The sequence below is a fragment of the Mya arenaria genome, chromosome 14 (assembly GCF_026914265.1).
Source record: "Mya arenaria isolate MELC-2E11 chromosome 14, ASM2691426v1".
NCBI classification, from domain to species: Eukaryota; Metazoa; Mollusca; class Bivalvia; order Myida; family Myidae; genus Mya; species Mya arenaria.
In genome coordinates this window covers 49,666,871-49,684,092 of record NC_069135.1, presented here as the reverse complement: position 1 = coordinate 49,684,092, position 17,222 = coordinate 49,666,871, and positions in this window count along the sequence as shown.

Genomic DNA, 17,222 nt, shown 5'->3' with positions numbered 1-17,222 from the left:
TATAATGCTATTGGTGTCCGCCTCTCACACAAGGGGTTTTGGCTTCAAGCCCCACCATTGTTATAATGGTATAATGCTATTGGTGAACGCCTCTCACCCAAGGGGTTTTGGCTTCAAGCCCCACCATTGTTATAATAGTATAATGCTATTGGTGTCCGCCTCTCACACAAGGGGTTTTGGCTTCAAGCCCCACCATTGTTATAATGGTATAATGCTATTGGTGTCCGCCTCTCACCCAAGGGGTTTTGGCTTCAAGCCCCACCATTGTTATAATGGTATAATGGTATAGGTGTCCGCATCTCACCCAAGGGGTTTTGGCTTCAAGCCCCACCATTGTTATAATGGTATAATGGTATAGGTGTCCGCCTCTCACCCAAGGGGTTTTGGCTTCAAGCCCCACCATTGTTATAATGGTATAATGGTATAGGTGTCCGCCTCTCACACAAGGGGTTTTGGCTTCAAGCCCCACCATTGTTATAATGGTATAATGGTATAGGTGTACGCCTCTCACCCAAGGGGTTTTGGCTTCAAGCCCCACCATTGTTATAATAGTATAATGCTATTGGTGTACGCCTCTCACCCAAGGGGTTTTGGCTTCAAGCCCCACCATTGTTATAATAGTATAATGCTATTGGTGTACGCCTCTCACCCAAGGGGTTTTGGCTTCAAGCCCCACCATTGTTATAATAGTATAATGCTATTGGTGTACGCCTCTAACCCAATGGGTTTTGGCTTCAAGCCCCACCATTGTTATAATAGTATAATGCTATTGGTGTCCGCCTCTCACCCAAGGGGTTTTGGCTTCAAGCCCCACCATTGTTATAATAGTATAATGCTATTGGTGTCCGCCTCTCACACAAGGGGTTTTGGCTTCAAGCCCCACCATTGTTATAATGGTATAATGCTATTGGTGTACGCCTCTCACCCAAGGGGCTTTATGATCGAGCCCCACTTAAAACGGTATAGGTGTCCGTCTCTCACGGAAGGGGTTTTGGCTTTGTACCCCACCATCGCTATAATTGCATAATGCTATTGGTGACTGTCTCTCAACCAAGGGGTTTAGGCTTCGATACTCACCAGCAGTGCTCAATATGACTGTTCTGGTTGCTGCTCAGAAAACGGATTCGAGAGTGAGTTTATAAACTTTCAGCTTTCGGCAATAAAATAAATCAGTATAAATAAACTAGCTGACTCGCATTTTTGCTTATGTTAATTCATATATACAGCTTAAAAACGTTTTACCGATTTCGTTGCTTTGTTCCGTGCCTTCTGTTTCACCGGTTCTTATTCGTTCAAAATAGTATTGTAAGGGGAAGTGACTGTTTCTGAAACACGAGTTACACATCATTAGGCATTCGGATCTCCTCGTTCATTTCCCATCGAAAACAACCTCGGAGAAATAGTTCGTAAACTTATACATTTCAGTATTAATTAATTGTCGAGTTCAAACGTGTAATTTATATATTTAAGTTTAAATTGATTGCCAGTGAAGTGGACTATCGCATAAATAATTAAGATTCCCTAGAGTAAAGTCATTAAGTTTAACTGCCAAAATTGAAATTACTACGCGATCTACTTGCAGTGAAGTTAAATGTAAAGATTTCTGACAATGTAAACCGTCGATATGCATCCGAGGTTGTTTTCGATGAAAAATTGCCGAGGTGTGTCGAATGATCAATGGGGCGATCCTAACAACAAAATGTCGTAAGAATTTAATTGAATGGTACCGGGTATGCCTGTGTTACCAATTTAATTGAATGGTACCGGGTATGCCTGTGTTACCAATTTAATTGAATGGTACCGGGTATGCCTGTGTTACCAATTTAATTGAATGGTACCGGGTATGCCTGTGTTACCAATTTAATTGAACATTTTAATCACAAAATCAAATGAGCATTGAACAATCTCATTCGGAACTCCTCGGCCGTTTTTGTCGAAAACAACCTCGGATGTATGCCGGTACATTAGTTGAAGTAGTTTTTTTTAATTATATCATTAATAAAATGTAGTGTTTTAGAGTTGTATTTATTGATCTTAGTTTAAATTTATTGCCAGTGAAGTGAATTATTGCAAACATAATTAAGATTCCGAAGAGTTAAGTCAAAACGTTTAACTGCTAAATAAAATTCCTAGGCGATCTACTTGCAGCGGACTTAAATGTAACGCTTTTTGAGTATGTAAACCGTCCAAATACATCCGAGGTTGTTTTTTGACAAAAATGGCCGAGGAGTCCCGAATGTGAAAAATCTTACCCATATAGCTCTTAGTTTCGACATAGTTAAAGATGCACTATTACGCCCACATCAGATTTACCACAATTAGTACAATTGTTTTAATATACCCCAAAGGATGAATAAATGTTGAAAACAATGGTTCTTATGAAGGATAACGAGTTAAATTTAAACGAAAGGTGCAGAAAAGACGGTATTTCTACCTCATGAGTCGAAACTATATCACAGAAAATATTTTAGCACTCACCAATTATTTGATATGTTTGCGTTTTCAGCTATAAAATACATTGTTACAATCTTGTAATTAATATGTTCCATAAATGCATTATTTTGTAAGTAGTTAAAGGTTTATCACTCAAAATTTATGTTTGTTATACATGTGTATGTATTGATTTTGAATAAGAGTGCCACTTTAAAATAACTACCTAGACATGTTCCCTCGAAAAAGCAACCATACGATACATGAGTTGATGACAAAGTCCCATTAGTTCCTTCGATATTTGAAATTTTTAGAGCGTTTTTGTTTGTTATTAACCAATTTTGTTAATCGGTTCCACGAACTGTTTATTGGTTTCAAATAAAATTAATTTGGAATTTTTGAAACAATCTAAATCTCCTCCGTGGGCGGTCTCGTCGGTTCGTTCAAACTAACTCACTAAAACAACATGACAGACAGTGATCCAACACGTGTGTTGGAACACCATTTACTTAAAACAGGCAGAAATAATGGCTACATACAGACGCAATGTTGTTGAAACTGTACACAAAACCATGTCTTCGTTATGCACCAGTCAATTGGAACCACGCCTCCCCCACAGGTCAGGGGATGTACCGGGGATAGCGGGGGGGGGGGGGAAGGGCCGAGTTTTTACCTTCCAGGTGGCCCCACAGTGCCGAGTGACTGCGGTGGTTTTGTTTTCGCGCCAAAAATAGCGCGGAATGTGGCTTACTTAGGATGCTCTTGGGTGCGGTGGCTTTTGGCAGGGCTTTTACCAACAGATTTTACCGGGGATGGCTGGACCGAAAGTCAAAGCTCCCGCTATTCCCCGGTCCTGGGGACGTGGTAACAATTGATTGGTGCATTATTTCAAGCAAATCTTTCCACACCAAAACTGCAACTTTTTTATATAAACAAAAGCGCCGTTGGGTATATATTTCTGACGGATTAAGATTTAATTTTTTGTATTCTATATAATTTGGGGCAGAGGGGAAGGAGGAGAGGTGTTGGAAGGATGGGAGTTCTGCTTTGGTTGTTATTTATCGGCTGGTAGAAAACATCTTCTCGATTGTGCCTCTGACTTTTACAATGACGAGGCCCCTTCTATTAATGGCCTAGTTTAATCCATCTATAAGAGACCCCCCCCCCCAAAAAAAAAAAAAACCCTAAAAAACAAAACAAACAAAACAAAACAAACAAAAAACGCGTTTTGTACACAAACTCTGTGTATTGATCTTAATCTAATTGCCTAATTGTCTTATCAGAATCTCTGATCAGAATATCCTGCTGTGCAGTTTTGGAGGTTTTATTATGGGAAATGGACCCAAAATGGCCCCGAGCCAATAAACAAATAAACAGGAAATTGGCTCCTACCGTGACATCAGTGCAATTAGCAGAAGATGCACAGCAGGCCTTTAAACCAATTGTTAGGTTGTTGGTAATAATGGTTTTTGATAAGAACAAACAACACTACTTTGTTTCATATCTTAAATTGATGGTAACGGTTCTTTTTCTATGTATAAGGCTAATAAAGAACACATATGCAGTCGACCCCCGCTTGTTCGTACTCGGTTGGCTCGATATCCTCGTTGACTTAAACTGGATGTTAATGACCGTTTTCTTTCTACTGATGTAAAAGATTAGCACTCCCGCTTAAATCGAATTTCCCGAGGCTCGAGGTATTCTCGCCGGTCCGTGGGAGTTCGAGCCAGCGGGGTTCGACTGGTTCAACATGTATACTTTCAAATATAAATATTTGGCTAAATAGATACTGCTTATTTTAGTTTGATTTGAAATACTGATGCACATAATGCACACATTGAGCAACGTCTTTTCACTTTGATAAAAATCGAATATTCTAGTTAAAAAACATACTTTAAATCTAAAATTTGTTTAAAGTAAAATTTTCTTCAGTAAAAATTGTCAAAAATAATCGTTTTCACCCGTTATTTGTTTCTCTATAAAATTAAAGAGGAGCCTCTTTTGACGCTTACATCATTTAATGTTTAATTAACTGATGGGACATTTGCCCCAAGGCCAAATCCGTCGAAATATGTCTTCAATATCGAAACCGATGCACGTGGAGTAAATAACTTTGTAAAAGGCGCACAATATCGGTTGATAGACAACATATTTATTGATTCTTAAATTTAATGCATTGTCATGTAAATCTCATTTGACCTTAATGGTCAAATAAAAAAACAAAAACATATGAGTTGTGTACCGAAAAAGAAAGTATTATCCTTTATAAATTTGTTATTTTTAATTAATTACATGGCTAAAAATTTCACAGTTTAATAAGCGCCCAAATATCGCTAATATTTTAATCTGTGCACAAATCATACTAGGCTTTTTTCGTTTTGATATTTAAAGTCAAATATGTTAAACATGAAAATGCATTAAAATAAAAAAGTAAATATTTTTTGCGTCAATCTATATTGTGCCGACATTGATTATTTCTAAAACGTATAAATCGTATTCGGTATTATTCCTATAACTAATTTTCTGCATTATAAGTATGTTTTTAAATTATCATCTTATTATAATAATGAAATTTATTTTCTTAATATACAATTGAAAGCAGGGGGAAAAATCGAAACAATTGAATTCGCTCAGAGATCGTACCGTTCGATCAAATTCAGATATTATATATGTACATCTAGTCAAGTTGTATTAGTACAAACGACGCACGAACAATCAATAAACACACACAGCCACACACAGTATGCATCCATTCGGAACTCCTCGGCCATTTTCCATCGTAAACAACCTCGGATGTATATAGACGGTTTACAATGTCAGATTAATTACATTTAACTACACTGCATGTAGATCGCGTAGTAATTTTAATTTAGCAGTTCAATTTCATCACTTTACTCTTGGGAATCTTATTTTTGTGCAATAGTACACTTCATTGGCAATCAATTTAAACCTAGGTATACAAAGTACATGTTAAAACTCTACAGTTAATTAATACTATAATTTAAATTTTTACGAACTACTTTTACTGAGGCTCCGTTTTTTTTCGACAAAACATGGCGGAGATGTTCCAGTTCAGAATGAGTAAGGCCACAACAAATTGATCATTTGTTCGTCGGATTTGCCGCACCTGAAATTCGGAAAACGAAAAAAAACAAAACTTTTTTTTGCGCGCGCTCATACCTTTTGACCGCGCGTATTTTATTTTTTTTGTTTACTGCTGAATTTCCTCTATTTTCTGAACTTCTTTTACATAGAATTTAAACCTGTAACGTCGACTACGCCTTTTTTGAAGGTATTTCCAAGCTTAACATTCTTCGCGAGCAAAATTTCCTCGTGTCAGGACAAAATCAGGTCCGGGTAACCGCAAAACAGCCTATTTGTTGACAATCTTTTTTGTCGGGAATATTTTGCAGGACGCACCGTTGTTATTTATTTCCGGTGTGGCATGAAATTCTTTAGACCCGTGAAATGTGTCATACTTACCATACTGCGCATGCGCAGACGGCGGTCAATGATCATCGAGCAATGGCCGTGAAATATGCAAGATTCGTCACTGCATGCGATGAATACTCGGCGATTAGAGGAATTTAAGGGAGATTTCCATTTGATTGAATTAACTTACACCCATTATAAACATCATGTTGTTACAATTTATAATTTTGCTTCAAATAGGTCAAATTGAAACATGAACGTACTCAAATATGACCTGTCAATCGTTTCTGGTTGTCTGGTATGCACTACAGGTGTCTGTGCGTTGTTAACCCTCACCCCCCCCCCCCCACCCCATAGAACCCCACTCCCTCAAACTATAACTCTCCAAATTGTGTTTAAAAATATATAAAAAACATATCCAGATGTTGTTTTAACTCCGTTCGACAGCAATTTTTGCGCGCTATTGTTCAAAAGATTCCGCATGAATTTTACCCTACATTGGCAATCTTAACAACTCGGCCATCTCCGGCAAGCTTCGAGATAAACCTCGTACATAGTAGTAAGGATATACGAAAGTGCGATGCGGCTGCCGGCGATTGACACCGTTTTCAATCCGCGTAAAGAAGGCCCATTGTAACAACAAGGAAATGGATTGTGTTAAATTAAATGTGCTTGTTTAAGAGAAAATATTTATTGTAACCTCAAAGAATGTTCGTTTTATGAATATTTAGATGTTTCCTTATAGTTGAAGCACTCTATTTCCTCTAGAAAAATCGTGAGCACACAGAAAATGTACTTGACAGTCATTGAAATGATCATACGGTTCATGGCATGCATGAATCATTACATCGGATTAAATGCATGCATGGACTAAATGTCAACATTTTCTCAACAGTTATAGGAATACCCTATGAAATGTAAGTTTTAGTCATACTTTGCCGTGTTATTTTTCACACCATGCCTTGCCATTAAAACAACATTAATTACTATTCTGTAAAATTATTGATTGCCTTGTGCAGTTTTGAGGGTTGTGGTAGGATGAGTGTGAGCTTGGCACCCAGTCAGCTTTACCAGCTGAAATCTATGCATGCCTTTACTTCAGCATTGTTGTGTTTGGGCTGCAGATTTTTTTTGTGTAAACAGTTCTGTGGGGTTGGGGTGGGGCGGTGACTATCCACGCAGTAAGCTCAATTGTTAGAGTACCAGTACAACGTTCAAGTGGATATGCACCAGACAATTGTAACCACGCCCCCCCCCCCAGGTCTGGGGAATAGTGGGGACTTTGACTTTCAGTACAGCCAACCCCGGCTAAAATCCCCACCCTGCGCGGACGATCCAATGGCATAATCCCTGCCAAATGCCCCCACACCCCAGGGACTCGAGGTAAGGTCCATTCCCCTCTATATTTTAAGCGAAGATAAAACCACCGCATTCACCCAGCACTGCAGGGCCACCTGATAGGTAAAAACACGGCCCATTTCCCCGAGTTAACCCCAGTATTCCCCCGGACCTGGGTGGGGGGGGGGGGTTACAATTGACTGGTGCACTAAGTTGACAGAACTTGTCTTAAAATTGTATTTGTTCAAGGCAGATCATGCTTCACTTTACCTCCTAAGCTGTGGATAAAACCCACTCATTAGAAGTTTCCTTACACATTATATTTGTCTTAATCTATAATTATTAGTCTCAATTTCTTTGAGTAAATTGTCATTTTTTATTAAAAACAACAACACCAAAAGAGTAACTGATAAGATACTCAACTGATTTATTTTTTTGTCAATAAAAGCCTTAAACAAATATTTAGCCAGGTTACTAAGCTTTTCAGCAATGTATACCAGACTTTTTTCAATAATACTTAATCTATTTTGAATAATTAGCCTTTAGATCACTCTTCACTAAATGACTCTTTTATGTCCAACTCCATAAAATGCAAACAAGAATAATTACAGTTTGGATCAACACGTCTCTTAATTTTATTTTTAATATTAGTCAAGTAATAACAGAGCCATTTGTATGCAATCCAATGTAAAATAAATGATAAATTAGGTTTTGCTCCCATTTTTACTTTCATTTCTGTGCCAAGCCCTTTTAAGTGCATTGAGTCTTTTGGGAGACTTCACACAATATTTCTGGCGTTTAATCCCCTTATATGGCTTTAAGTTGCCATACAAATTTAAGTCTTCATTATAAAAAATACTGTATGTCTCCACTTTAACCATAAACACACAATGAGAGGACTATTTAAAGCATTACCATGTGTCAGAATTATAGATCTTTCTTTGCATTTTATTTGTCTAAATGTATTACCGGTCTCTTTAGCAATATCCTTGTGCCTCTTTGAGGACTTGGCTTCACAGTTTGGTTTTTATTACATTGTTTTAAATGTTTTATTTGTACACAACAATGATGATGATGATGATGATGATGATGACACTAAATTCGTAAGTTATTTTTTTAATTCTAAAATGCATTTCTCAGTTTTCATATACTCATAATTGTTATAAACTGATAAAAATAGTAGGACTTGTAAATGTTTTAGAAATATTCCCCCCTCCCCCCCCCGCCACCCCCCCCCCCCACCCAGGGTCCGGGGGTATACCGGGGAAATTGGCCGTGTTTTTACCATCCAGGTGGCCCCACAGTGCCAGATGAATGTGGTGGATTTACCCGGGGTTGGCTGGACCGAAAGTCCAGTAAAGTGGCCTGTGATTAAAGAGGCCTGTTTCTTACAGACATTGAAGCTATGGAGGCCGTCATGATATTCTTTTTCAAGGCACAGACCTATAAACCATAGGTTCGTGGTAAAGGCGAGGTCTTGAAAGGGAAACATCTTTATTCCACCACCTGCTCTAATATAATGATCGTTGCCACATTTGCAGATTTGTTTGGTGCTGCTTTAATTATGTTGTCCCGCAATTTAATCCACTTTTTTTAGAAATGTTCTCTGTGTTATTTACATTTTCCATCTTCTGTCATGTCAAAGTCATTACAATTTTGCTTCAAGTGGTGAAATTTAGACCTGACCCAATATTTGGAAATACTCAAATGATGAATTACTCTTACTAGTCTAAAAAAAAATTTGTGATAGTAAGTTATGGAATGAATACAATAGTTTTCTTTTTGGTCTTCAAATAATTGCAGGCTACTATGAGAAATGTTGTCTTTACAATATATCCACGTTTAAATTGAAGTTAATAATAGTAAAGCACTGGATCTTATTGCCATTTGTTAAATATTGAGACAGATGTTCATGTGTTACCATCAAAACCTTTTCATTTATAACTGAGAACCTATGTTTGCAATTAAAAAGTATTTCTTGACATAATTCATGATAGTTGTATGATAAATTTTGTAAGATATAAACTGTTTATTTTTTTTTTAATTTTTCGCTCTGCGCTCGCCTCTGAATTGCCTTAAATTTAAAAAAATAATTTTTTTTCGCTCGCTCGCTCCTACTTTTTTTTGGCAAAATCTGTAGAACATATGATCAATTTGTTGTGGCTTAAACATTATTTTGGAACTTATTGGGAACATAACTTTATGCCCGCCTTGTCAGCACCAGCTCTTGTATCACATCTCTGTCTTAAAAATTAAATGGGTATTTGCAAAACACGTTCCAAAGACTACAAAGATGCAGCTAGTGTTTACACGTTTGGCGACAACATACTATTAAATTAAACCATTTTAGTTTGCTATATTAAATTTTAAAATAGTGTTAACTATTTAAGTAATTTTACTTACCAATACTATTTCTGTAAATTGTAAAAATTAAAATCGTTAATGCATATATTAATAACATCCTTATAGAACAGAAAAGTATCTTTCCAGATAGTTCACAAACTGTCATTATTATATGAATTCCGAAATTAATGTTATAAACATGTATTGCAATTTTCGACTGAATACAGACATATATATTGATCTCTAAATTGAATTTTTAGTTACAATTAATTAAATTTATATCGGAAAATTGGCATAGTGCCTGTGGCTATTCACTGACGCAAGATTTACTGACCTTTTCAGAATTTTCTAAATTTATTATTTGAGGTGTGTATATAAACGTAAAGACAAGAGTTTTTACACGGTTTTTCACTTCCCTTGGTACCATGCAAGCATGAAATAAAATTGTATCTGTGTTTTTGCAAGAAATTCTTTCGGACAAGACCATTTTGAAGGCATACACATAGGTTACGGTAATTAATCATGAGCCCCTAAACTTGTCTCATATCCTTGCATTGAGAAAAAATGAAGTCATTTCAATTATATGTTAATAAATAAGTGATTTGATATTGGCCAAATCGGAACTCCTCGGCTAATATCAAAAAACAGATATCTCGAAGCTTGCCGGAGATGGCCGAATTGTTACTATTGGATATTGGCCCTGTTATTTGTCCGAGGGCAGTCGTATTGGCACGAACTATGTGCGTTTAAATAGTTCAAAGTTCAAACACTAAATTTATTAAAAAAAATATTAACGTTTAAAAACTGAAGTTTAAATAAAATGGCTGCCGTTTCCGAATTTCCAGCTGCGAATCTATATCATTTTTGGCCCTGTTCAATCAAATTCTTTAAAATACGGGCTTTATATCTATATCACTTTTCGGCCCGGGGCCGCTAACTGATATCAATATCGGCACTGTATTATTGTACGAGGCTAAATGCTGTGTTCCAGGGCTAATAATTAATAGTTATTTTATAAGACTTATTATTATTATTTCAGTGGTTGAAATAAACATAAGCCCCCGGCCTTGCACTGATAAAATGTATTCCGGGCCTGCTCAAATTCAAAATCTTATATATAATTAAATAACGTTAAGTCGTTGACTTCATGCTTGATTCTGTCCATATTCGAAGTGTCTTTTTACACCATATATTCGTCTGGATTTTGTTCTTCAACATTTCTGCGCTTCTACCTATATGTATTGAATGTATTAGAATAATATATGTTACATAGGGAGATCAGCAGAAGAGGTGGAGGGGAGAAAAAGAGGGGAAAAGGAAAGGGGGGAAAATGGAGGGAAAGGAAAGGGAACGAAGATAGGGGGATAAAGAGGGGGGGGGGGGAGAGGGGAGAGAAATTGGAGGGGAGAAAGATTGGGATAAAGAGAGGAAGATAAAGAGGGGAGAAAATAGGGATAAAGAGAGGGGAGAAAGATGGGGGTGAAGTGGGGGGTGAAAAGGGGGAAAGAGGTATGAGTTAGGAGGGCATTGAGAGAGAGAGATGGAAGAAACAGAAGAGGGTGAAATTGTGGTAAAGAAATAGTTTGAGGTATGAGATGTTGTGATGTGACAGGGGTAGAAAAGCGAGAAGTTGAATAGTTTATGAGATTCAAGACGAAAAGGGAGGGTGTGTACAGAGAAGGTGTGGGGATATCAATATTTGATAGATCTCGAAACATGCGCGACCACATACGCATGTACTATGGTGGCTCTAAGAGCCAGAAGGAAAGACAGAAGAGAGGAAACAGATCTCGTACCATGCACGACCACACGTACGAGCGGTGGCTCTGAGAGCCGGGTCGGGAACCAGAACCGCTAGTTCCCGTACAAATTCATCCAAGATTTGAAACCCTGGGATTTGATCATAATACAAAACTTGAAGGTTTAAATGGTAGATTGATATTGCATTTCCGTGGAAATGTTATTTGTATACATTAATGCAGTGGTACGAAATATAACTACATGTTATAATATGATATTTTAAGAGATCTATACTGAAATGAAAATGTTTCAAAAATGAGTTAGTTGCCTTATTTCAGCGATTTATTTTTATTTTGATGCCTTCCGGTTTTTACCTATTCAGACTATTTATATGATTATCAAATATTCTATAAATAGGTGTTTTATTATAATAACAATCATATATACAGTAACGCCTTTGGCCATCACAATGAAAAGTGAGAAAATATGGCCATGAATGAAAATATGACTGTAAGTATTCCGGCAGAAAATGATAGATTAACTCTTGAAATATTGAGATTCTGAAGCAAGCCGTATACAGTGCAACATAGAGGCACCACGCCGCCGCATACTGTATGCGGCAGATAAAGGTGGCGTGACGGTGCCCCGCATAAAGCACCATTTGAAACATTTGAAATACTTAAAGGGACTGTACATCAGATTAGCACCAAAAAAAAAAAGTTTTACTTTTTGATATCGTAATTGTAAAAAAATACCAACATATAAAAAAATCGAGTCGGAGACCGAGTTCGAAACAGTGTCGCCAAAATTGCAGTCCAGTGATGTATCCTCTGTTCTACGAAGGCTTACCCTAAACGATTGGAATATTTAAGCTAAATACCTAACTTGGTAATATCACGTGATAACATCGACTAGCCATTCACGCATAAGGAATTAATTCTACGAGGTAGACATACCTATTAATATTTTTAATGGAAATATACGAAAAAAATGCGGAAAAAAATTAATTGTACACTATGTGGTACTTCAGTTAGTAAGTTTCAATGCATTGTACACATCGATACCAAGTTTATGTCAGTTTTCGACAATTTACTTTTTTTCGCTATTTTATCATACGGAGTACAGCCACTTTAAATATCGTATGAAGATGTTCGTTTATTTATTATTGACTGTTTTGGGCAAAGAATTGATACAAATATGAAGAAAATAAAATAGAGTGGCCGAGAAACTAAACAATAAATTTGCTTCGCCTAATGCAGAAAAAAACATCATTAAAGGAAAACGACAATGATATTTGTAAAGAATATCAGTATTTCTCGGCTCGTATAGTTCGAAATTGGAAGCCAAAATTGTGGATTTTATTTCTATTCATATCTAGCAGGCTTAATAACATAAATGTAAAACATCGGCAATTCCAGTATAAAATCCTACCATGCTCGCTGAGCCTGAGTCCAAAGCTTTTCGTGATGATCTAGTCGTGCAACACTTCGGTGGTTACCCTGGAAACCCACCGCTTCCTCGTTACCGTGGGTGAATCACATCTTCAACGTTATCTTAAATGAATCACATCTTCTACGTTATATTAAGTGAATCATATCTTCTACGTTATCTTAAGTGAATCATATCTTCTACGTTATCTTAAATGAATCACATCTTCTACGTTATCTTAAGTGAATCATATCTTCTACGTTATCTTAAGTGAATCATATCTTCTACGTTATCTTAAATGAATCACATCTTCTACGTTATCTTAGGTATATCACATCTTCTACGTTATCTTAGGTAAATCACATCTTCTACGTTATCTTAGGTATATCACATCTTCTACGTTATCTTAGGTAAATCACATCTTCTACGTTATCTTAGGTAAATCACGGCTAACTCGTTATAGTAGATGAATCACGGCTACCTCATTATAGTACGTGAATCACATCTTCTACGTTATCGTAGGTGATGCACGGCTTCTGCGTTATCTTAGGTGAACCACGGCTACCTCGCTATAGTAGGTGAATCACGGCTACCTCGTTATAGTAAGCGAATAGCGGCTACCTCGTTATGGTAGGTGAATCACGGCTACCTCGTTATAGTAGGTGAATCACGCCTACCTCGTTACAGTAGGTGAATCACGGCCACCTCGCTAACGTAGGTGAATCACATCTCCTACGTTATCTAAGGGGAATCACGGCTACCTTGTTATAGTAGGTGAATAACGGCTACCTCGTTATAGTAGTTGAATCACGGCTACCTTGTTATAGTAGGTGAATAACGGCTACCTCGTTATAGTAGTTGAATCACGGCTACCTCGTTAAAGTAGGTGAAACACGCTTAACTCGTTATAGAAGGTGAATCACGGCTACCTTGCTATCGTAGGTGAATCACGGCTACCTTGTTATAGTAGGTGAATCACGGCTACCTCGATATAGTAGGTAAATCACGGCTTCCTCGTTATAGTAGGTGAATCACGCTTAACTCGTTATAGTAGGTGAATCACGACTACCTCGTTATAGTAGGTGAATCATGGCTACCTCGCAAACGTAGGTGAATCACGGCTACCTCATTATAGTAGGTGAATCACGACTACCTCGTTATAGTAGGTGAATCACGGCTACCTCGCTAACGTAGGTGAATCACATCTTCAACGTTATCTAAGGGGAATCACGGGTACCTTGTTATAGTAGGTGAATCACGGCTACTTCGTTATAGTAGGTGAATCACGACTACCTCGTTATAGTAGGTGAATCACGGCTACCTCGTTATAGAAGGTAAATCACGGCTACCTCGTTATAGTAGGTGAATCACGCTTAACTCGTTTTAGTAGGTAAATCACGGCTACCTCGTTAAAGTAGGTGAATCACGCTTAACTCGTTATAGTAGGTGAGTCACAGCTACCTCGTTATAGTAGGTGAATCACGGCTACCTCGCTATTGTAGGTGAATCACATCTTCAACGTTATTTAAGGTGTATCACAGCAACCTTTTTATAGTAGGTGAATCACGGCTACCTAGTTAAAGTAGGTAAATCACGGCTACCTCGTTATCGTAGGTGAATCACGGCTACCTCGTTATAGTAGGTGAATCACGGATACCTCGTTTTAGTAGGCGAATCGCAGCTACCTCGTTATAGTAGATGAATCGCCACTACCACGTTATAGTAGGTAAATCACGGCTACATCGTTAAAGTAGGTGAATCACGCTTAACTCGTTATAGTAGGTGAATCACGCCTACCTCGTTACAGTAGGTGAATCACGGCCACCTCGCTAACGTAGGTGAATCACATCTTCTACGTTATCTAAGGGGAATCACGGGTACCTTTTCATAGTAGGTGAATCACGGCTACCTCGTTAAAGTAGGTGAATCACGACTACCTCGTTATAGTAGGTGAATCACGCCTACCTCGTTAAAGTAGGTGAATCACGCGTAACTCGTTATAGTAGGTGAATCATGGCTACCTCGTTATAGTAGGTTAATCACGACTACCTCGTTATAGTAGGTGAATCACGGCTTACTCGCTATCGTAGGTGAATCACGGCTACCTCGTTATAGTAGGTGAATCACGACTACCTCGTTATAGAAGGTGAATCACGGCTACCTTGCTATCGTAGGTGAATCACATCTTCAACGTTATCGTAGGTGAATCACATCTTCAACGTTATCGTAGGTGAATCACGGCTATCTTTTTATAGTAGGTGAATCACGGCTACCTCGTTATAGTAGGTGAATCACAACTACCTCGTTATAGTAGGTGAATCACGGCTACCTCGTTATAGTAGGTGAATCTCGGCTACCTCGTTATAGCAGGTGAATCACGACTACCTCGTTATAGTAGGTGAATCACGTCTACCTCGTTATAGTAGGTAAATCACGGCTACCATGTTAAAGTAGGTGAATCACGCTTAACTCGTTATAGTAGGTAAATCACGGCTACCTCGTTAAAGTAGGTGAATCACGGCTACCTCGTTATAGTAGGCGAATCGCGGCTACCTCGTTATAGTAGGTGAATCACGGCTACCTCGTTATAGTAGGTGAAACACGCTTAACTCGTTATAGAATGTGAATCACGCCTACCTCGTTACAGTAGGTGAATCACGGCCACCTCGTTAACGTAGGCGAATCACATCTTCTACGTTATCTAAGGGGAATCACGGGTACCTTTTTATAGTAGGTAAATCACGGCTACCTCGTTAAAGTAGGTGAATCACGGCTACCTCGCTATCGTAGGTGAATCACATCTTCTACGTTATCTAAGGGGAATCACGGGTACCTCGTTATAGTAGGCGAATCTCGGCTACCTCGTTATAGTAGGTGAATCACGACTACCTCGTCATAGTAGGTGAATCACGGCTACCTCGTTATAGTAGGTAAATCACGGCTACCTCGTTATAGTAGGTGAATCACGCTTAACTCGTTATAGTAGGTAAATCACGGCTACCTCGTTATAGTAGGTGAATCACCCTTAACTCGTTATAGTAGGTGAATTACAGCTACCTCGTTATAGTAGGTAAATCACGGCTACCTCGTTATAGAAGGTGAAACACGCTTAACTCGTTATAGAAGGTGAATCACGGCTACCTCGTTATAGTAGGTGAATCACGGCTACCTCGCTATCGTAGATGAATCACATCTTCAACGTTATTTAAGGTGAATCACAGCAACCTTTTTATAGTAGGTGAATCACGGCTACCTAGTTAAAGTAGGTGAATCACGGCTACCTCGTTATCGTAGGTGAATCACGGCTATCTCGTTACAGTAGGTGAATCACGGATACCTCGTTTTAGTAGGCGAATCGCAGCTACCTCGTTATAGTAGGTGAATCACCACTACCACGTTTTAGTAGGTTAATCACGGCTACATCGTTAAAGTAGGTGAATCACGCTTAACTCGTTATAGTAGGTGAATCACGCCTACCTCGTTACAGTAGGTGAATCACGGCCACCTCGCTAACGTAGGTGAATCACATCTTCTACGTTATCTAAGGGGAATCACGGGTACCTTTTTATAGTAGGTGAATCACGGCTACCTCGTTAAAGTAGGTGAATCACGACTACCTCGTTATAGTAGGTGAATCACGCCTACCTCGTCAAAGTAGGTAAATCACGGCTACCTCGTTATAGTAGGTGAATCACGCGTAACTCGTTAAAGTAGGTGAATCATGGCTTCCTCGTTATAGTAGGTGAATCACGACTACCTCGTTATAGTAGGTGAATCACGGCTACCTCGTTATAGTAGGGGAATCACGGCTACCTCGTTATAGTAGGTGAATCACGACTACCTCGTTATAGAAGGTGAATCACGGCTACCTTGCTATCGTAGGTGAATCACATCTTCAACGTTATCGTAGGTGAATCACATCTTCAACGTTATCGTAGGTGAATCACGGCTACCTTTTTATAGTAGGTGAATCACGGCTACCTCGTTATAGTAGGTGAATCACGACTACCTCGTTATAGTAGGTGAATCACGGCTACCTCGTTATAGTAGGTGAATCACGGCTACCTCGTTATAGTAGGTAAATCACGGCTACCTCGTTATAGTAGAAGAATCACGCTTAACTCGTTATAGTAGGTGAATTACAGCTACCTCGTTATAGTAGGTAAATCACGGCTACCTCGTTATAGTAGGTGAAACACGCTTAACTCGTTATAGTAGGTGAATCACGCCTACCTCGTTACAGTATGTGAATCACGGCCACCTCGCTAACGTAGGTGAATCACATCTTCTACGTTATCTAAGGGGAATCACGGGTACCTCGTTAAAGTAGGTGAATCACGGCTACCTCGTTATAGTAGGTGAATCACGGCTACCTCGTTATAGTATGTGAATCACGGCTACCTCGTTATAGTAGGGGAATCACGGCTACCTCGTTAAAGTAGGTGAATCACGGCTACCTCGTTATAATAGGTGAATCACGGCTACCTCGTTTTAGTAGGCGAATCGCAGCT